Source organism: Ursus arctos, unplaced genomic scaffold (genome assembly GCF_023065955.2).
Source record: "Ursus arctos isolate Adak ecotype North America unplaced genomic scaffold, UrsArc2.0 scaffold_30, whole genome shotgun sequence".
Classification (NCBI taxonomy): Eukaryota; Metazoa; Chordata; class Mammalia; order Carnivora; family Ursidae; genus Ursus; species Ursus arctos.
The window spans coordinates 23,612,413-23,634,217 of record NW_026622986.1 but is presented as its reverse complement, the minus strand read 5'-3'; the positions used below and the strand labels follow the sequence as shown (position 1 = coordinate 23,634,217).

The 21,805-nt window shown below is 41.6% G+C and overlaps 1 protein-coding gene and 1 long non-coding RNA gene across 3 annotated transcripts in view; one reads left to right on the top strand and one right to left on the bottom strand.

Annotated features, from left to right (window-relative positions):
• The window catches only part of FAM107B (family with sequence similarity 107 member B), a 233,574-nt gene that overhangs the window by 74,985 nt on the left and 136,784 nt on the right, over positions 1–21,805 (bottom strand). The window lies entirely within an intron of this gene.
• On the top strand, positions 112–17,781 carry LOC130542138 (uncharacterized). Of its 2 annotated transcripts, XR_008956486.1 has the most exons (3): positions 154–541; positions 725–842; positions 15,912–17,781. It is a non-coding gene; the product is annotated as an uncharacterized LOC130542138 (long non-coding RNA). The 2 variants fall into 2 exon arrangements; XR_008956487.1 differs by lacking the exon at positions 15,912–17,781 and having other exon boundaries at positions 112–541; positions 725–2,319.

Sequence of the window (21,805 nt, the reverse complement as noted above, 5' to 3'; positions counted from 1 at the left end):
TCTTTCACACCCCGCGGCCCCGCGCATCCGAATTAAGCGGCGGGGCAGGGCTGGGGGCGGGGTGCGACGGCGGAAGCCCCGCCCAGGCCCCGCCCAGGCCCGCCCCGCCGCGCTGGCTGCGGGCTCCGCGCTCCGGACCGCCGTGGCCGGGAGGGGAACGCTCCAGGCCAGGCGGGAGCTCGGAGAAAGTCTGAGGATTTGGTTTCGGGACTTTTCCTTCTGTTGTTTGTGTTTGGTTGACTTCAGAAACTTGGAAAGAAGAGAGGGAATGTTGGAAGAAAAATGCTAAGTGTCACCAGATGAGAGACACAAATGGGGACTCGAAGGTGGCCGGAGTAGGATCACGAGGCCCACAATTAAAGATCTTTCTCTCCCTCCCTCTCCCTATTTCTGTCTCTGTCTCTATCACGTAGTCGCTGGTGGGTGTCTGGCCTCCATCTCGACTTCAGGCTTGTGAGGCTTAGTGAGACTGTCCCCACTGAAATCCTGCAAATACGTCACAGAAGAAAACTCAAAAGGAATCGAGAAGAAAAGGAAACAGGTTTGTTGGAATTGTATAAATTTATTGTCAAACCAGGACTTGAAACCCAGTGACCTGGGAATTTACTCATATTCCTTCCCTGTCCCCATTCATCAAAGAGTAATTGGAGATTTAATTTGTGGGCAAGGAGGAAAGGTTTGTTTCACCTCCTTTTTTCCCCTCTCTGATTTTCGTTTTTTACAGCTCTCTTCCAGCAAATTGCCTCTTGCCCAACCCTAAGACTCTCAGATTACCATATACCTGAATCATGACATGGAACAAAAATGAGAAAGATCTAATCCGGAGTAGCAAACAAGGACAGGTTGGTGGATTTTAGATCAAAAGCTTTTTAATTTTGTTGGCAAGAGATGAATAAGGGTTTATTTATTGGGAAGTTTTTCTGACTAAAACAGCTTGGGTCATGATCACACGGAACAGACATATCAATTACGATTTCAGTAAACAAATTACTCACTCCAGAGGTGCTCCAAAGCCACACCCTTGAAGGGCCTGACCATCCTAGGGTCCCTGAAGCCCACTAAGGGGAGGAATCACCTGCCGCTTGAATTTAGAGAGAAAGAAGCTCCTTCCCAGCCCAAGAAACTGACCTGTGTGAACTTATCCACAGTGTTTCCTACACATCTTTCTTCGCTTCCTGTCCTCGCATTGTTGTTGTTTCTGTAATTAACAAAGGGTCTACCAGTCCCCAGACCAGAACCTGGGATCCAGCCTAGATTTTACCTTCCCTCCCCACAGGGAGTCAATCCCAAATCCCAGAAATCCTACAGGAGGCCTAGATATCCACCTCCCCATCCCACCAACACTGCCACGGTTGGCCTTTGGTATCTGTCATCACACTATGGTCTCCTGACTGTCCCCAGCATCCAATCACACACACTCTTTTCCTCCAAACTGCTTCTCGGGGAACTTTCCAAGCTCAAATCTGCTCAAGTTAAAACCCTTTAACAAGTGCCCAATTCCTGCTACATAATCAAGTCCAAGCTCCTTGCTACAGTATCATGTAGGGCAGTATACTTTTTGATATCACCTTGACTTCTTCCGTGTGTTCTTCCTATATCCCCCAGAGGCACTCGGCTTCACTCAGCCAGAGTGCTGTATTTGCTGAATGGCCCTGCTCTGTGAATACAAAGACGGAGGAAAGAATCTATAACCTGTTATGCTCTTCCACGTGCCTCCCCTCTGCCTAGCATGCTTTCACCCCACCCCACCCCCCAAGGGCTCCTTTCCTCTCTGAGACATAGCTTCCTCTGAGCTTTCCCTGACTTGCTGAAACTGGATGGACCTTTTCTGCCACTCTTGTGCCTAGCACAGCCTGGTCATTATTGCACTGTATTGTAATATATGCCCTCCTTGAACAGAGTTTACACTTGATACATCTATCTTTCTGTAAAGATATACACCCTCATGCTTAACATAGAATCTGGCATATAAAAAGTGTTGGGAACTGAATTGTGTCCCCCCCTCCAAGTTCATATGTTGAACCCCTAACCCTCAGTGTGACTATATTTGGAGATAGGGCCTTTAGGGAAGTAATTAAGGTTAAATGAAGTCGTAAAGGTGGCGACCTAATCTGGTAGGACTGGTGATCTTATAAGAAGAGGAAGAGTCACCAGAGACTTCTCTCTAAGACACCCAGAGAAGAGGTCATGTGAGGACATAGCCAAAAAGCAGCCATGTGCAAGTCCGGAAGAGGCCTCACCAGAAACCAACCCTACCGGCATCTTAATCTTGGACTTCCAGCCTCCCGAACTGTGAGAAAATAAATGTTTGTTGTTTAAGCCACTGTTGCGGCAGCCTGAGCAAACTAATACAAGAAACATGCATTAAATTCTAGATTCTAATCTTGGAAAAGCACTAATCCACCAGTGAGCCTGTAATGTCCCCTTAAAGCAGCCTGGGGTAAACTTCTGTGATGGCAGGACAGTGGGCAGAGTGTCTGGATGTGGTAAGTAACCACACAGCATTTCCCCTGCCCTCTGAGAGGAATGGAAATATGTATCTCATTCCATAGTCTGGGGTATACATGCCCACAAGTTCATTGTCATTACCCTGCCCTTGTATCAGGAAACGTAATCCAAACAAAACCAGTAAGAGGAGATCAAATCTTTTCTTTGAACTTCTTGAGTCAAATCTTTCTTAAAAGAAAAGACACCCACACCCATTTACTGAGTCCACTATTTGGGGCTGAATATTTCACATTCTGGGAATCTTAGGGGAATTTTGATCCAGGTAGAATCAAGTGTCCAGTTTGGTTTGGGGCTCCTGGAGTTACTGTAGGTAGAGCCCTGAAGTAAGAACTTTAAGGTTATGGATTAGAGTGATATTATTTATATTTGTACCCATACTATCTACCAACAGTGCCTGGGAATATAGTAGGTGCATGGTAGATGTTTGTAGAATGAATAAGTTTAGATTTTCAGGGCACGAGTAGACTTCCCAGGGTCAGGTCAGGTAACACCAAACTCTCAGCCCAAGTCTGATGTCCTGTAGATTCTACATTCTGTATGTGGACAGGAGTCCAGGAAAGGTCAGTGGCCTAGGCAACTACTGCACTCTGCTTGGGTTTCTGCTCCTGGACTGACATGGATTATCAGGTGGCATGGAGGGCCTTTCCTCACTTGCTTTCTCCAAATGCAATACAAAGTAAATACTCTTCTGAAAGGTTTTGAATCACTCAATATATTGGTGATAGAGTCCCTAACCTGACCTTACTGGAAAGCATAGTTGATAATTTCCTATCCTATAACACTCATTCACAAGGTGACACATACGCTCAACTTTAACCTCATTGTTGCTCTGACATCTGGAGGCCTTTTAAAGTTATTCCTAAGGAAAACTGAAGAAAGCAGAGCTGTATATCTGGGGACATAAAGTAGAGCAAAGCAAATCAATGTGGAATAAGATATGTCGTTCTTTATCTCCTTCTTTGGTCACTTTTCTCTATAATCTTGAAATTGTTACTTTATGCCCTGTTATTCTGAAAGGCTCCGAAGAGATGAGAAAGGTTTCACAGTGCCCTGGAGGCGGGAAATTGATTTGTATGTGTATACTCTTTCGTATCTTAAATTTTGTGCTGTGTACACGGACATTCGAATAGATAATCCATTCTAAAAGAAATAACATTTAATGGGTGCCTGGGTGGCTCAGTCGGTTAAGAGTCCAACTCTTGGTTTCAACTCAGGTTGTGATCTCCCGGTTGGGAGATGGAGCCCTCGTCAGGTTCCCTGCTCAGTGGGGAGTCTGCTTCTCCCTATGCCTCACACTCGCGCTCTCTCTCTCTCTCTCTCTGAAATAAATAAATAAATAAATCTTAAAAAAAGAAAAAATTTTAATTTTAAAATAGTATTTTAAAAGCCATGTTCTTTAATATCTGTATCAGTTAACTATTACTATATGATAAATTACCTCAAAACTTACTAGCTTACCGTAAGAACGAGTGATTTGCTCACAGTGCTGTGGGCTGGCAATGTGGACCACACTCAGCTGGGATTAGCTCCCTTCTGTCTATCATGTGTTTGCTGTCAGTTGGGAGGTCCGCCAGAGACCAGCTTGTCCTGAGTGGCCTCAAAGTCCAAATATTGACTGGAGCTGTCTGCTTGGATACCTCAGATGCCCTCCACATAGCCTCTCAGCAGGATTGCTGGGACTTCCTCACGGGGCAGCTATGTCCAAAAGGGTAAGAGAGGAAGCTGTAAGGGCCCCGGGAGGTCTAGCCTCCAGGTCATTCTGTAACATTCTATCATCCAAAAATGGCACAGAGCCAGCCCTAATCCGAGGTTCAGGGAAACAGCCTCCACCCCTTGATGGTAAAAGCAGTGGTCACGTTACAAAGGGACCTGAGGACCCGAATCCTAGGATAGGAGGAATTGTGGCAGTCGTCCCTGCAAATAATCTTCCCCCCGAATCAGAGTTGAGGAACGACATAGTGGAGGGTAACTGCGACAGCTGAGAACAGTAGTCTCAAGGGAAATCATTCTGATTTGTAAACAAGCCAGAGCCACCTGCAATTGAACATAAAGCTCATAACAACAGATTCCATAAATTGGTACTGGCCTCATGTCCTGAATTGATAGATCAAAGTAAAGATATGATTTCTGCTTATGCATGTTTGCTTTCAACTAAGATTGAGACTGGAGGGAAAAAATGGGTTTAGTTCTCTAAAGAACCTAAGCTTGACCAAATTCCGAATCGGTGTATCAGTTATCTATTGCCCATAACCAGTTACTACAGACTTAGCGACATCAGACAATACCCATATATCAGCTCATCTTTGCTTTATTCAGGCATGGCCTGACTGGGTTCTCTGCTCAAGGTACCCCAAAGCCAAAATGAAGAACTTGGCAGAGCCCACAGCTCATCGCATCTGGAGCACAAAGGTCCCCTTGGCAGAATGCAGTTCCTTGTTTGTCCAGTTTGTCCAGTCTGTAAGATTAAGGTTAAGGTCCCCATTTCCTTGTTGGCTGTCGATGAGGAGCCACTCTCAGATTCTAAAGGCTGCCCACATGCCTTCCCAGGTGGCTCTTTCCATTATCAAGTCAGCAAAGGCACATCAAATCCTTCTCATGCTTCCTATCTCTGCCTCCCTCCCCCTCTATCTCCCTCCATCTCTGCGTGTAGACTCATTTACAGTGCTAGTGTGATTAGGCCAGGCCTGACCCAGACCACCTCCCTATCTTAAGGTCAACTGATTTGAGACCTTCCTTACCTCTGCAAAATCTCTTCACAGCATACCTAGATGTTTGTACCTTTTCAAATTAGTAGTATCGGGACGACTGGGTGGCTCAGCCAGTTAAGTGTCTGCCTTCAGCTCAGGTCATGATCTCAAGGTCCTGGGATCGAGTCCCACGTGGGGCTCCTTGCTCAGCGGGGAGCCTGCTTCTCTCTCTGCCTGCCACTCCTCCTGCTCGTGCTCTGGCTCTCTCTCAAATAAATAAATAAAATTTAAAAAAATAATAATAAAAATAAAATAAAATTAGTAGTATCTAGAAAGGATCAGAAGATAAGCCTAAATCGAAAAGAATGTGCTATAAGCAACATCATGAGCTCTTATATTAAAATAGCCTCTTTACATGAGCATTTGTGAGCAAAAAAGTGGAGCCTCTTCATTAAATATGCTAATAGCACCAATAACAAAAATGAATTTTCTCCCCTTTCGTAGTTAATCTGCTACAAAGCATTTTACAAACTTGACAACAGAGCTATAATTCATAATGTAACTAACCCTATGCCATTTCTAGGGAGTTTAAAGTTCAAGAATTTTAATTTCAAAATCCCTAATGAATGTGTTGCCTAAAATGCCTAATTTAGTTTTTACAAAACACTTGCTCTTTGTTATTGATAATTTTAAAATCAAAGGGACTCTATATAGTAATTAAAATCCAGCTAAATATCACCTTAGAATCAAGAGAAACAGCTGTTAGCCACATAGACAACTCCTGAATGATGTGAAGATCTGAGTTTTATGTCTTTTTTTTTTTCACATGAATCCAGCACCAGAAAAGAGGATTTCCTGAGAGTCTTCCTGTATATTAAAACAAAAATCTCTAAAAAGAAGAGAGAGAGAGAGAAAAACTCTCAAACCCTCATCCTGTCAAAAATACTAAGATATCTTAATAGTAGATATTAATGAGTAAACAATCCATCTCATATTTGAGCACCATAAAGATAATTCCTATATGGTTTCCTAATTCAAATATCTAAGTGTAAAACAAGCAGCCAATTCACTGAGAACATTCTACATTTTGCTCCAACTTTCTTTTCTTCTTTCTGATATGCATTCCAGATACTTTCTGTCAGCAGAAAGTATTCCTTGAAACTCTTGCGTTGGTAATAACTAGTTGAATGCCACTTATATGTTCTCATCTACCTTTTAAGTGATGCAGTACTGTAAGTTCATGGAGTAATGGAATAAAGACTAGGCTAGGACAGAAGAAATCTCAATCATGGCTCTGCTACCAACTAGCTCTGTGACTTTAGACAAGATATTCAACTCATTGCAGGCTGTCTCCTGTGGATTTAAAGGTTAGTGATTTTAGGGGCGCCTGGGTGGGTCAGTCGGTTAAGCATCTGCCTTCAGCTTGGGTCATGATCCGGGAGTCCTGGGATCGAGCCCCACAACAGGCTCCCTGCTTGGCAGAGAGTCTACTTCTCCCTCTCTCTTCCCCTCTGCCTCTGCCCCTGCTCGTGCTCTGTCTCTCTCTCTGACAAATAAATACATAAAATCTTCTTTTTTAAAAAGCGTTAGTAATTTTATAGCAATCTATATCCATATCTGTGTCTATCTATATCTTCTGTAAACTGATGGTTACCAGAGAGGAAGTGGGCAGGGGGATGAGTTAAATAAGTGATGGGGATTAAGGAGTGCACTTATTGTGGTGAGCACCAGGTATTATATATAAATGTTGTATCACTAAACGTTACACCTGAAACTAATATTACACTAAACATTAACTAATTAGAATTTAAATAAGAACTTGGAAAAAATTATGGCACTTTTATATACATATATATGGAGGTGCATGTTTCTTCTATATGGAAATTATAGCATTAATGGTATTTCTGTTGCTGTTCAGGCTTGGCTAGAGAAGAGGACTGCTCCATCCACTCGGAGCTTACAACTAAAGTCCAAACTACAGCTAATGTTGAATCTTGCCAGAGAAAGTTTGCTTATTAACTCTGCCTAGAGAATTGTATCACCCACACATTAAAAATGCTAAGGATTACTGGGCTTGAAAAAATGCTCTTTGAGTGATAACATTCTTTTAGTTGTCCCACCACAATTTAGCATGAACTAAAATTCTAACTAATGTTAGCTTTTGCTGGATAATGTTGATAAAGAGTTAAACTTTATAAGAAAAAAGAGAGGAGGAATTAATAACAGGACAGAGTCCTTCTCGGGCAACTGAAGGCAATTTCTGGAAGTGTTTTGTAATTCTGCCGGTTCACCTCTCAGACAGCCACCCTCATTGCTCAGGACAACCTGCCCTGTTCTGGTTCCAGCTTTGCCCTAATGACCACCCTTTTGCAAGTCAACAGCTGAGACACATGGCAGGAAACAGTATTTTGACATGCACTTGCTTTCCCCAGGTCATTTCTCTCTACAACAACTGCTCCGTGCCATCTGCTATCATCCACATCAGAGCATAAACAACTACTTGAAAGGATAAAAGAAAGAAAGAATTGCAAAAATATAAGCAACTATCTTTCTCTTTAAAAGACCAATACAATTGACAAATCTCTGTCCAAAACGATGAGAGACGGAGAAAGACACTCAAGAAAACAAGTAAAAAATACATTAGGAATGAAAATGGACACATAACTATCGATAATCAAAGGCTAAAAAGTGAATACGGAAACACTATGAGCCACTCTATTTGAACATTTAGATGAAATGGAAACCTTCCTGCAAAAATACAACCAACTGAGGATTAAATAGGAAACCTGGAGAGTCCCATAAACTTGCAATGAATTGGATCAGCAATTAGAATTTTCTCACAGAATGGGAGGAATCCAGGACTATGGAAATTGATTTTAAGAAGTATTTGCTAATGACAATTCTTAGCTTGGTTAGAGATCTTCTTAATCTCTTTGAGAGTCAATTTATCAGTGGGACTAATGAAAAGCAGAACTTCTCTTTTCATTCCTAACTCCCGACTTACCATATGCCCGTCTGCTTACCAAAACGACCCTTCATGGTGTTGGACCCACGAACTTCAGGATAATCTTCATTTACTCTCTCAGGTCCCACACCCATTTAGGGACACAAAACCAAGCCATTGCTTTCTCTATTATTTCTCTCAAACCCCCATTTTCCTCTTCATTTCTGTCAAATTCTGCCCAAACCACAGATACTTACTACTCACTGAGTGGACACCCACAATACTGTTCTCCTTCCATGAGCCCCACACGGTAAACACTACCGCCCAAGCCATAGCTCCAGCCGGCCGCATCCACCAGACGAATCCAGTAGAACAAATTATACAACACTTCCAGCCTCCAATCCAGACCATCGGCTTTTCTTTTATTAAAATTCAGTTACTTCTTTCTTTAAGAAATGGTTTTCTTAAAAATAGAACTACCATATGATCCAGCAATCCCTCTTCTGGGTATATATGCAAAGGAAATGAGATCAGTACCTTGAAGAGATATATGTATTCCACATTCACTGCACATTACTCATGATATTTCTTCTTTCGGGAAGTTTTTCTGATCTATTGTACTATTTTGGATGATACATTTAATTCCTGATTTTTCCCATCTTATCAAAATAGAACTGAATGGCAAGATAAAGCTTTTATTAATCTATCATCACGTGGATTTAGAATTAATATTTTCTTTTTTTGTCCGTACTAACTTTTGAACAAGTTGTAACCCCCAACAATGGGAAAAAATCAAATTTTTCATTGTCATAGAAAAGTCATCAAATAAGATAACACAAAATGCTTTGGAGGAGAATGCCATGGCTTGTGTAAGATAAAGATGCTTGCTTTGCCTACAGAAAGCCAAATATTACGGTGGTTAAGTCCATAGTCCAACAGATGTGATTATACACCTTATATCCCCAGCTCACTAGCTGAGTGACTTTGGCCAAATTATTCACTTCTCTAAGGCTCCATTTTCTCATTAGTGAAGTGCAGATTTATTCATTTATTTAACCAATATTTCTGAAGCATGTTCTTTGTTCCGGGCACTGTTCTATTCCCTGAGAATACAATAGTGAACAATTCATAAAAAATCCCTGCCTTTATGGGATGTATTCTAGAAGAGGGAATCAAACAATAAAGGTAGAAAGGAAGGAAGAAAAAAGAAAAATAGGAAAGCATATAGTATGTAAATAGCATTCATTATGGCTGTACTATAGAAAAACATAATAAAGCTGAGAAGGGGATTGAAAGCAGTGGTGGGAATGTGTAATGTTAAACAGGATAGCAAGGGAGGGTTTCTCTGAGACGCTCACATTTAAGCAAACGCCTGAAGGACATGAGGAGTTCCTTGTGCAGGCATCTGGACGACAAGCTCTCTGGGCAACGAGAGTAGCAGGTGCCGAGGTCTTGAGGTTGGCACACATGGCAAATTCCAGGCACAGCAGGAGGCCAGTGTGGCTAAAGAGCATGAGCAAGGAGGGATGATAGATGAGGAGGTCAGAGAGGTAAGGGGACGTGGGGTGGGGGAGGGACAGATGATACAAGGCCCTGTAGGCTAGTGCAGGAAGAGCCTGGCTTTTTCTCTGAGTAAGCTGGGAAGCCTCTGGGAGGTTCGGAGCAGAAGAGAGACATGGTCTGATGCACATTTTAAGGGATTGCCAGGCTGCTGGGTTGAAAACAGACTGCAGGACAGCAAAGGTAGAAGAGCACGTAGAAGGCTTTGGGGACTTCTGGTGGTTCAGCCAGTTGGGAGTCTGCCTCTCGGTTTCGGCTCCGGTCCTGATCTCTTGGGTCCTGGGATGGCGCCCAGCATCGGGCTCCGCAATCAGCAGGGAGTCTGCTTGGGGTTTCCCCCCTCTGCTCTTTCCCCCACACTCACTCTCTTACTCAAATAAATAAATAAATAAATAAATAAATAAATAAATCTTTTCTTTTTCTTTTTTTTCTAAGAAGACTTTTGTATTAATCCAGGAGAGAGAAGGTGGCGCTTTGAACCAGTGATGAGATGTGGGCACATTATGGATATTTTGAAGGTAGAGTCAACAGGATTTGCTAATGGATTAGATGTGGAAGGGGAGAGGGGGAAAAGAGTCAAAGGCGATGCCCAAGTTTTTGGCCTTGAGGACATGAAAGGATGGAATTCTCTTTCTCTGAGAAGGGGAAGCTATTGAGAGAAACCACTTTGGGAGAGAATATCGGGAGTTCAGTTTCGGATATGCCGAATCTGAAATGCCCTTAGTGATCCAAAGATACCGAGCTGTTGGATATGAGTTTATAGCTAAGAAGGAAGGGCCAGGCCAGAGCTATAAATTTAAGTCATCAGTGGGCTTATGATACTGAACATGAGACTGCATATATCACCTAGGAAATGACTGAGGTCCAGGTCCTGGGCCACCCCCACATTTCAGGGTCAGGGAGATGTGGACACTAGCACAAGAGACTGAGAAGGAATGGCCAATGAATAAATGAAAACCAGGACAGTGGGTCCTGGAGGACAGGTGAGGCCAGTGATTTGAGGAAGAGAGAGTGGTCACCTGTCTCAAACACTGCTGGCAGATCCAGGCCCAGAGAGGGGGGGGGGCTGGGTTTTGACGGGTGGATTTACCCACCCAGATATCACTGGTGGACCTGTGGGCATGGGAACCTTACTGGGGTGATTTCAAGAGAGACTCAGGGAGAGGAATTAGAGGCAGCTGGTATAGGCAACTTTTTTTAGAGAGGGGGAATATAGAGCCCAGAAAGGTTCTGTTTGGTTTTGGTTTTAAAATGGAAGAAACAAATGGCGTATTGAGGCCTGTGTGTAATTCTTGGTATGCTCTTCCTAAACTGATGGGAATGAGCCTGTATCGAGAGGATTAGTGATTATCTTTATTGGCCTTCTGAACATTAAACCCCGAGGGAACACTGCTCCAGCCAATTCTCCTCACACCTGCTCAGCACATTTGCTCCCACCTCTGAATCTCATTCATGCTCTTTTCTCTGGCAGGAATGGCTGCCTCTCCCTTTGCACAGATCCAAATTTCACCCATATATTAAGTTTCAGCTCAAGTCCTACTTCCATGAGACCTCCCCTAACTTTTGTAACCTGCATTAATTGCTTGCGTTATTTCCTTTTCAGAACACTGAGTTTTTCTAACACACTTATTAAATATCTCTGTGTGTAAAGGACTAAGCTAGATTTGGGAGAAGAGTATGTTAAATGAAAAGCACAGTATCTACTACACTCAAGAAGATAACAAACTTGTTATCTGTTGTACATGATGATTTTTAATGCATATCTTTTTCCCTTAATTCCCTTGTAAATCTTGAGGGCAGGCAGCATTTTCATTCCCTCGGGACTTAGCTCTGTAAGAGGAGCTATAGATATTTGTTGAATTATATTAAAAATCACTATGATAAAATTACTTAAAGTGTTATTATATCACTTCCCAATTATATGACATAATCACAAAAAACTTAGCTTAACAGCTTATTTCTTCAAATATTTATTTTTTATTTATTTATTTATTTTTAAAGATTTTATTTATTTATTTGACAGAGAGAGAGAGACAGCCAGCGAGAGAGGGAACACAAGCTGGGGGAGTGGGAGAGGAAGAAGCAGGCTCCCAGCAGCGGAGGCACCTGATGTGGGGCTCCATCCCAGAACACCAGGATCACGCCCTGAGCCGAAGGCAGACGCTTAACGACTGCGCTACCCAGGCGCTCCTAAATATTTTTATTTTTTATTTTTTTTTAATTGTTTTTTTAGAGAGAGAGAGAGAGCTCAAGGAGGGCTGCAGGGGGGAGGGGCAGAAGGAGAGGGAGAAAATCTTAAGCAGAGTCTGTACTGAGCGTGGAGCCCAACGGGGCACTCAATTTCACAACTCTGAGATCATGACCTGAGCCAAAATCAAGAGTCAGATGCTTGACCGACTAAATCACCAAGGCGCCCCCCCAAAACATTTTTATACTAATTATTTTAAATCTTTCTAAAAGATGTTAGGTATTTCCCTGCTGTGTTATGGAAAGGTTCTTAGAGACATTTTTTTTTAATGATTTTAATCTGCTTGTGGAAATGCAGAACTGAATGTCTTTATTGGGAATTTTGATAAAGCTGAACTTAGGGCACATTGTGCATTTGCTGGAATAGCTGTTCTTAAGACTCACTTTTATATATAGAAAAAGAATCTGATTAGCAGTTCTACGGAACAACTGGAAACTTGTGTTTCAAAAAAATACCAAGGCCAATGAAAAGACAAGGGGCATTGTCTTAATTGAGATTTTCACAATGCTGAGTGCTCCCCCGATGACACAGAGTAAGCCCAGGGGACTACTAATGAGGTAGGAAATATGAATATGCATGAGCTGGAACCACACCAAGAACCCAATATAGGGTATTGTTCCTCGCCTACATCTGCCTGGCATAAAAAAGTGGAAGGCCCCAATGAGTATACTGTGGGCAAGTTTGTGGTGGTTTTCTGCTAGGCATATCGGAGAATGCCAAACTTTATTAAAGAAGAAGAACATTAACGAAAAATACACTTGAGTCCCTCATTGGTCTCACAGCAGAGAAAGCAGGGAAAACACAAAATATAAAGTAGACACAAGATGGTCAGGTGGGCAGATGGGAGCAGGAGGAGGAAGAGAGGTGAGGGGACAGGGAAGGACTGAGAAAAGGGAGCAAGACCAGGACAGGAGTGGGGCGGGAGGGAAGAAAAGGAAATGGAGAGGCGGGGAGGAAAAGGAAATTGGCAGGGAGAAAGACATGGGATATTTTAAGATTTTTTTTGAAGGTCAATCCCTGGTTTTCACTGTGAATTAAAGCTTCAGGAAACAAACCTTCCTGTTGAGGCTTGTGTGTGATTCTTGTTATGTTTCTTTCTTTTCTTTCTTTTTTTTTTTTTTAAGATTTATTTATTTATTTGAGAGAGAGAGAGCATAAGTGTGAGAGGGGGGTGAGGGAAAGGCAGAGGGAAAGAGAGTCCTAAGCAGACTCCCCGCTGAGCCCAGAGCCTGACTGGAGGCTCAACCTCACCACCCCCAGATCATGACCTGAGCCGAAACCAAGAGTCGGACGTTTAACCGACTTCGCCACCCAGGCGTCCCTTGTTATGTTCCTTTTAAGCAGTTCTTATGTATTAAGAGAAGTGTATCTGTAAAAAGAGAGGGATTGCACCAAAAAGTAGGGACCTCTTTGGATTTGACGCCTGGGGAAGACACGGGACTCTTAACCTTGAAACACAAAGTGAGAGAGAGCCCCAGCTTGTTCAGAAAGGAGTCATGCATGCTCTGCGGGAAACACGGTCTTAAAACAAAACGGTATACATCAAATATGATTTCACATAAAATTGTACATTCTGTCACGTGAAGCTTAACATATCATAATTTCACAATTGGTAGGAAACACGAAAGTCATTTATCCATATTTGAATGCAGACAAAAGCAGAACGATAAGCCCAGAGCAAGACAGATGAAAAGTAAGAGAAGGTTGTCCTGTTGGGGGGCGGGGCAGAACACAGCCACATGGCTCGAAGTGCTGTCAGGAGAGCTAAGCAGGGAACATTCAGGTAAATGCCAAGGAAAGAGCCCGTGGCGCACACAGGAGCTGGGGCTGGGGGCCTCGCCACTGCTCAACATGATGGCTCTCTAAATCTCTGACTGTCTTAAGGGCTGCTCTCCGTAATGATCTGAGGGCCATTCCCCCAAAGGACAGACCCTGGCTCTCTAGATATATCCTTTCTTGATCTCCAGCCACAGGAAGCAATACTGATGTCTGCTAACATCAGTTAATCCTAGCATGTAAAACAATCTTTGTTAGAAACCTTAATTCCTGGGGCACCTGGGTGGCTCAGTCCTTAAGCGTCTGCCTTCGGCTCAGGGCGTGATCCCGGCGTTATGGGATTGAGCCCCACATCAGTCTCCTCCACTGGGAGCCTGCTTCTTCCTCTTCCACTCCCCCTGCTTGTGTTCCCTCTCTCGCTGGCTGTCTCTCTCTCTCTGTCGAATAAATACATGAAATCTTAAAAAAAAAAAAGAAACCTTAATTTCTTAAATTAGAAAAGTTAATATACAGATCACCTACAGTGAGATCTCAAAGAATCTTGAGTCCTGTTTTTTTTTAAGTCCTTTTGATTTTAAGTACTTTTGATTTTGGTTTAAGTACCAAGACTATTTGTGAAAGTCAGTTTTACTGAGGTCTAATTTACGTACAGTAAAAATTGGACAAATGTGTGCAGTACTATAACCACCTCTGCAATTAGGATGGAGAATATTTTCATCACCTGAAAAAGTCCCCTCTTGTGACTTTGGGATCAGTACGCTTTTCCCACATCTGGTTCCTCTGCTTTCTGCCCCATAGTTTTGCCTTTTCCAGATTGTTGAATAAATGGTAGTTTGTAGTCTTTTCTGTCCAACTTCTTTCACTTAACATCATGCTTTGAGATCCACCCATGCTCTTGGATGTATCAGGAGTTTGGCTCTTTTGTTGCCAATTGGCATTCCACCATAGGGATGAACCACATTCATTCATTCATTCACAGTTGATGAATGTTTGGGTTGTTTCCTATCCTGGGTGACCATAAATAAAGTTGCTATAAACATCTCATACAGGTCTTTGCAAAGACATTGTTTTCATTTATCTTGGGTAAATACGTAAGGATGGAAGGGCACATGGGTGGTGCAGTTGGTTAAGCAGCCAACTCTTGATTTCAGCTCAGGTCATGATCTCAGCGTCCCAGGATCAAGCCCCACATTGGGCTCCATGCTCAGCGGGAGCTGGCTTCAGAGTTCTCTCTCTCCCTCTTCCCCCTCCCCTACTTGCTCGTGAGCTCTCTCTAAAATAAATAAATAAATCTTAAAAAAAAAAAAAAAACCCGAAGGATAGGATTGTTGGGTTGAATGGTATTATGAGTTGAATTATGTCCCCCCAATAGAATGTTGAGATCCTCATCCCCTGTACCTCAGAATGTGAACATATTTGGAAACAAAATCACTGCAGATGTAATTAATTAAGATGAGCTCATATTGAATTTGGATGGGCCCTTAACTGAATATGACTAGTGTCCTTTAAGAGGAGAGGAGACACAGAAACAGGGACACACAGAGGAAACACGGCAATGGAAGCAGGTATTGGAGCAATACATCTATAAGGCCAAAGAGTGCCAAGGATTGCCAGCAAGCACCCGTAGCTGGAAGATGCAAGGAAGGACACGCCCCTATAAATTTCAGAGGGAGCTCGGCTCTGCTGACCCCCTGATTTCACCCTTCCAGCTGCCAGAAGTTGTTTCAAGCCCCTCAGTTAGTGAAAATTTATTACAGCGGCCCTAGGAAATCACTACTTGTGGTAAGTGTCTATTTTGCTCGATAGGAGCTGCCGGCTGTTTTCCAAAGTGCCTGTATTTACATTCCCACCGCAACGCGTGCGAATTTGGGTTGTTCTACACTCTGTCGGCACTTGGTCTTGTCAGTGTTTTTTATTTGAACCATTCTAATCGTGTGCAGTGATAGCTCACTGCAGTTTTAATTTTCATTTCCCTAATGTCTTATGATGTCAAACATCTTCTCATGTGCCTATTTGCCATCCATATATTTTATTTAGTGGGGCATCTGTTCAAATCTTCTACCCAGTTTTTATTGGTTGTGTGTTTTCTTAGTGATTAAGGTGTAAGATTTTTTTTATCCTTTAGTAAATCTATGTCTTGTGAGTACTTTCTCCCTGTCTATAACTTCTCTTTTTATTTTCTTAACAGGGTCTTCCGGAGAAGTAAAAACGTTAAGTTTGATGTCATATTCATTCATTTTTTCCTTTTGTGGTATTTTTGTGTCCCAACTAAACAAACTTTGCCCAAGCCAAGGTCCCAAACAGTTTCTCTTATGTTTTCTTCTAGACGTTTTTTTTTAGTTTTTGCTTTTACATTTAGGTCTATGATCTATTTTTGGATGTGGTGCTAGGTAAGGGTGAGCTTTTTGCTATTGTTGTTGTTGTTGTTTTGGCTTTTGTTTGTTTGTTGTGGGGGTTTTTTTTGGCATAAGGATGTTCAATCGTTTCAGCTTCATTTGTTGAAAAGACCATTTTTTTATACGTTGGGTATAAAAAAAAAGCTACATTGGGTAGCTTTGTGGAAAATTGGCTATATAAGCGTGGGTCTATTTCCAGACTTTCTATTCTGTACCATGTGTCTATCTATCCTTTCATTAATGCCATAATATCTTATTTGTTTTGCCTTTATAATAAGTCTTAAAATCAATCAGTGTGAGTCATCCAACTTTGTTCTTCCTCAAAATTATTTTGGTTATGTTAAGTCCTTTGCTTTTCATATACATTTTAGAATCAACATGCTGTTGTGTTTTTCGAAAAACTTGCTGAGATTTTAACTGAAATTATATAAAATCTACAGATCAATTTGGGGAGAACTGACATCATCACAATATTTAGTCTTATAATCCATAAACATGGTATATCTTTCCATTTATTTAGGTCTTTTCAGATTTTGCCCCTCAATGTTTTATATTGTTTGACACATAAAACTTGCACATATTTTGTTAAAGTTATTCCTAAGTATTTCATGGTTTTGATGCTATTGTAAATGATTTTTACAGTTTCAATTGTCCATTGTTTCTTGCCAGTGTACAGAAATACAACTGATTTCCTTGTATCCTATGAATGTGATAAACTTTCATATTAGTTCCCGTAGCTGTTTCTGAGAATGCTTAGGGATTTGTAGTGTAGATAATCATGTCATTTGCAGTAAAGAGAGTTTTATTTCTTAAGTTCTTTGTTTTTTCAATTTACAGTTGCTTTCAGGGGACTCCAGGGAAAGGGACATGCCTGTGGCAAATGAGAAGAATGAGATGCATTCCACTTTGCTATGCTTTGAAAGTACACATTAAACTGTTGCTTATATCACATAGATTCATTTTATAATCTTTCTGTTAAACTGTGCCTGTGGCATTTGTGTCTGTGACTGACTCCTACTGCAGACTCTTTGGTTCCAAGCTCTTAAGCGTTCAAACTGTAATGCTCACTTTGGATGAAATATTTCCTCTTGTGGGCCACTTTTCAAAATGTATACAAAAAGGAACACTGTGTGGCTAGACATAAGCCAAATGCCACAGGGCAAGGGGAAATTAAAGCAAGACATTTGATTAAAGAGTTAAGACCAAGGAATTAAAGAATGTAAAGGACAAAAAGGAAGCTAATACTTAGCTTAATTAGGCTACAAGTCTATTAAAGGAAACAGATACATGGCCTTGAGAACTCCCCTAGATTCCCAGACTAGAAGCATATGTTGATTTGAAGTTGGGGAAGAGAGAAGGAGAATAAACTATATTTGAAATGGAAGGATTCAGGTTCTTTGAGGTTTTCCCAGCTGATGTGGGGTGGCACCAGCCCTGTGCTGCAATTTGCTTGTTAGCTGCTGGAAGGAGTATAGCACATGGAGAGGAAAAGAGGAGGAAAATCCTGCAGGGTGAAAAATACATACAAAAATATCCCACAGTGAAGAGATGTGTCAAGACAACACACACAAACAGTAAAATACATTCAAGTTGCTTTGTGATCCCCAAGTTTCTCTTCAATCTCAACACGTAATACATCTTAAATACCAGAGAAACAATCCCCTTCTACCCATAAAACTTTTTCATAAAGTAATACCTTGGTTTTTTATCTTGGTTATTTCATAAACACCTGTAATGAACCATCCACACGGAGATCATGCAGTGTTTCAGAAGAATATTAAAATGAGAGTATTTTAATAATATTAAATAAAAATATGGAGAATATTCCAAATGAGTTCATTGCCCTCAGCAAGCTCACGGTTCAGTGGAGGAGAGAGACAATTAAGCAAACCAGTTATGAAGTAATAAAATGCTGTGATGGACAAACAGCTGGAAGCTAGGACAAGGGATTTTTTTTTTTTATGATATGTTAGTCACCATACAGTACATCATTAGCTTTTGATGTAGTGTTCCATGATTCATTGTTTGTGTATTACACCCAGTGCTCCATGCAATATGTGCCCTCCTTAATACCCATCACCAGCCTATCCCAATCCCCCACCCCCCTCCCCTCTGAAGCCAGTTTGTTTCCCAGAGTCCATAGTCTCTCATGGTTTGTCTCCCCCTCTTTTCCCCTCCTTCATTCTTCCCTTCCTTCTCCTAATGTCCTCCCTGCTATTCCTTATGTTCCACATATAAGTGAAACCATATGATAATTGTCTTCCTCTGCTTGACTTATTTCACTTAGCATAATCCCCTCCAGTTCCATCCATGCTGATGCAAATGTTTGGTAATCATCCTTTCTGATGGCTGAGTAATTCTCCATTGTATATATGAACCACATCTTCTTTATCCATTCTTCTGTTGAAGGGCAATCTGGGCTCCTTCCACAGTTGAGCTATTGTGGACATTGCTGCTGTGAACATTGAGGTGCATATGGCCCTTCTTTTCATTACATCTGTATCTTGGGGGCAAATACCTAGAAGTGCAATTGCTGGGTCATAGGGTAGCCCTATTTTTAACTTTTCGAGGAACCTCCACACTGTTTTCCAAAGTGGCTATACCAACTTGCATTTCCACCAACAGTGTAAGAGGGTTCCCCTTTCTCCACATCCTCTCCAACATTTGTTGTTTCTTGCCTTGTCAATTTTTGCCATTCTAATTGGTGTAAGGTGGTATCTCAATGTGGTTTTGATTTGAATTTCCCTGATGGCCAATGATGTTGAACATTTTTTCATGTGAAGGACAAGGGATTTTTAATCCAGCCTGGAGAGGAGAGTCAGAGGAAGCTTCCAGAAGGATAGTGCATGTAAGAAGTACCTTAAAGGATATGTACACTAGGAAGTCTCTTATTGGCTATTGATTCAGATAGATGGTCAGTTATGCGCAGAAAATCATATAAAAATAATCTTTGCTTTACACATTTAATTTAATGTAAACATGTATCGGGCATTTGTTTACTCCTTGACTTGATTGTAGGGTCAAGTTTTCCTTCTTTTTTTTTTTATAATAATTTTTTATTATGTTATGTTAGTCACCATACAGTACATCCCTGGTTTTTGATGTAATGTTCCATGATTCATTACTTGCATATAACACAAGTTTTCCTTCTAAATGTAAGCCTTCCAATTGGAGTTCCCTTTTTTTCCCCCCACACAAATCACACCTACAATGCATTAACAACACAATTTCCAATTTGTTTCTTCAAATGGGAGCAAGAATGTGAAAAGAATTGCAAAGCAATCTGAGTAAAGAAGACTTCTTGATTTTTACTACTTGGCTCGTCCTATATGATTCTCTTGTCCACACCTAATTTGACAGCCATTTGTTTTAAGCAGCTCATCTTCATTCTTTTCCAAGCATTTCATTTGATTTTCATAATAATAACCCTCTTTCTTTTGGCACTCATGTGTTTTTGACTTATTTAATGTTTAATTATATTACAGTATTACAATAATAAGTATGTCAGGCGTAAACGAGTTTGGAACAAACACATCTTACTCTCAGTAAGCAAACAACTCAATCAGTAGAAGCAGAAGTGTGTGAAAAACAGCCTCTCAGCTCCAAGAGTCTAGCATGCCATGGGACTGGCCCTGTACATTTTGCAGGAAGAATTTAGTGACAGTTCATCCATGAGGTGCTAACTGGATATTCGTTAAAAGGGTATCTACTACAGGAAAGGCACAGACATCCCAAGGAGAATGGGCAGCCCAGAGATGTGGAGATGGGCACAAAAGCAACACAAAGACATGTGAAGGATGATGATAGGTTCAGACTCCAAACTAAATATCTCACAATTGGGCTTTGCGTTTTAGAGGCATATAAAACAGTCCATTTCCCTTCATACTTCTATTGTTTAACAAAAATGTCAAACTCACCTTTCTTAGTATTAACATTCAACATTGCTGAGGACACTACATTTTTAATGAACTTGCCAACATAGTTAGAAAGCATCCTTCTGAGTAATGGAGTATTGTAAAATGTCAGTTGCCCGTGTCATCGACTACCACGGTCCTTAGTCCCAAATGGTTCCAAGCAAACATTAAACAATGTAGAGGCTGGTGAAGCTGGTACCCAATTCAGAAAATGCGTACAGGATCATTAAAATAACCAGTGGACAGGCTGAAAGAGACCTACTAACAAGGCCAGCAATCTAGTGGTCATAAGAATAATAAATACAACCATGAAACCCATCAGGAGATGTGAGAAGTATGGAAGAATCCCAACATGGTTTGAAAAGACTGGAGAAGAAATGGTGGAGCCAGCTCCTGCTGGGCCAAAGAGTTGTTTAGCCCACTTTATCTCAAAGTAAAAAACAAACAAACAAACAAACAAAAAACTATGAGGGTCAACTCCCAAGGAGCTTGAAGGTCCCTGGGTAGTTTTCAATATTTGGGACACACTGCACGTATGACAAATGTAGTAAAGTAACTCAAGCAGCGGACGATGTGGGGAGAAGAGCACAGGCTGGCGGAACTGTTAAATCAGTAACACAGAGCTCTTATAAACCCAAAGCACGTACATAAAAAAGTTCACTATCTTGATCAGCAAGTATTCAAGAGTAAGAAACATTTGTTCCTGGTGGCCCATTGCCCTTGATGCACGACAATAATTCTGTTGATCAGAATGTCACTTCCATGTGTGTGTGTGTGTGTGTGTGTGTGTGTGTGAATCTCTTCTAGCCTTGCCAATTTTCCAGCCTGGCACTAAATCTCTGCCCTGTGTCAGAGTCATCCTTCATTCCTTCTTCTTTGACTCTCTGACGCCTTCTGGAGCTCTACACACCTCCCAGAACAGGGAGCAAAACTTGGCCCCCGTTCTGAAAAAAAGGACTTTGTAACCACTCTAGTCAGGGCCTGACAGTCATAAATATGACTGTTTTGGCAGCCCTGCAGGGAGCTCATAAGAACAGGCAAACAGGAGGGACCAGCCCTGCTTTGCAGCTGTGACATGATGCCCCGAAATAGGCATTAATGTCGCATGGAAGAGAAGCAGGCATAAGGGACAGAAAGGATTTGCTTCATGTGAGAACCGAGCTGTGGCTGACAATCCAGATCAAATTTCTTGGTCATTTTTATGGTGAAATTCTAGTTTCACGATCTAGTGCTATTGCTTAGAGTGAGAAAAAAGTCGGCACAGAGGAATAATTGAATTAAATAAATATTCAGGAGTGCTTTAGCTCAGACCCACTCAGTTTGACACTACAAGCAAAATCGTCCAACCCTGCATGCAGCTGCTCAGGGATGAATGAACAGCTAATTTCAACAGGGTTGCTGAATAATCAAGGCTTAAAAGGAGACGTCCTAATGGAATCTGATCTCTTGCCTCCCTCATTAGAAAACCTACAGCCGTACATCAAAGCAAAGCACATCCTCCTCTCTCATTAGGGCCAAGGGGAGGCTGGGGACACAGGGTCCCCAAAAGTACACTTGGGACTCTTTTAAGACAGCAGTTGTTTTGAAGCTAGCAAAGCAGAAGAGAAGAGAAAAAGCAATTTCCTGTTATGGTGATGATTTTATTTAGTGTTTTGAGGGCTGGTCACTGCTGGCCACTGCTAGTCACTGCCAGTCTCTGGGTGGCCTTGGATTTATACAACACTCTTCTTGTAGCATGAATTAACCAAGATCCCCCTCCCCTCTCCTCTGTC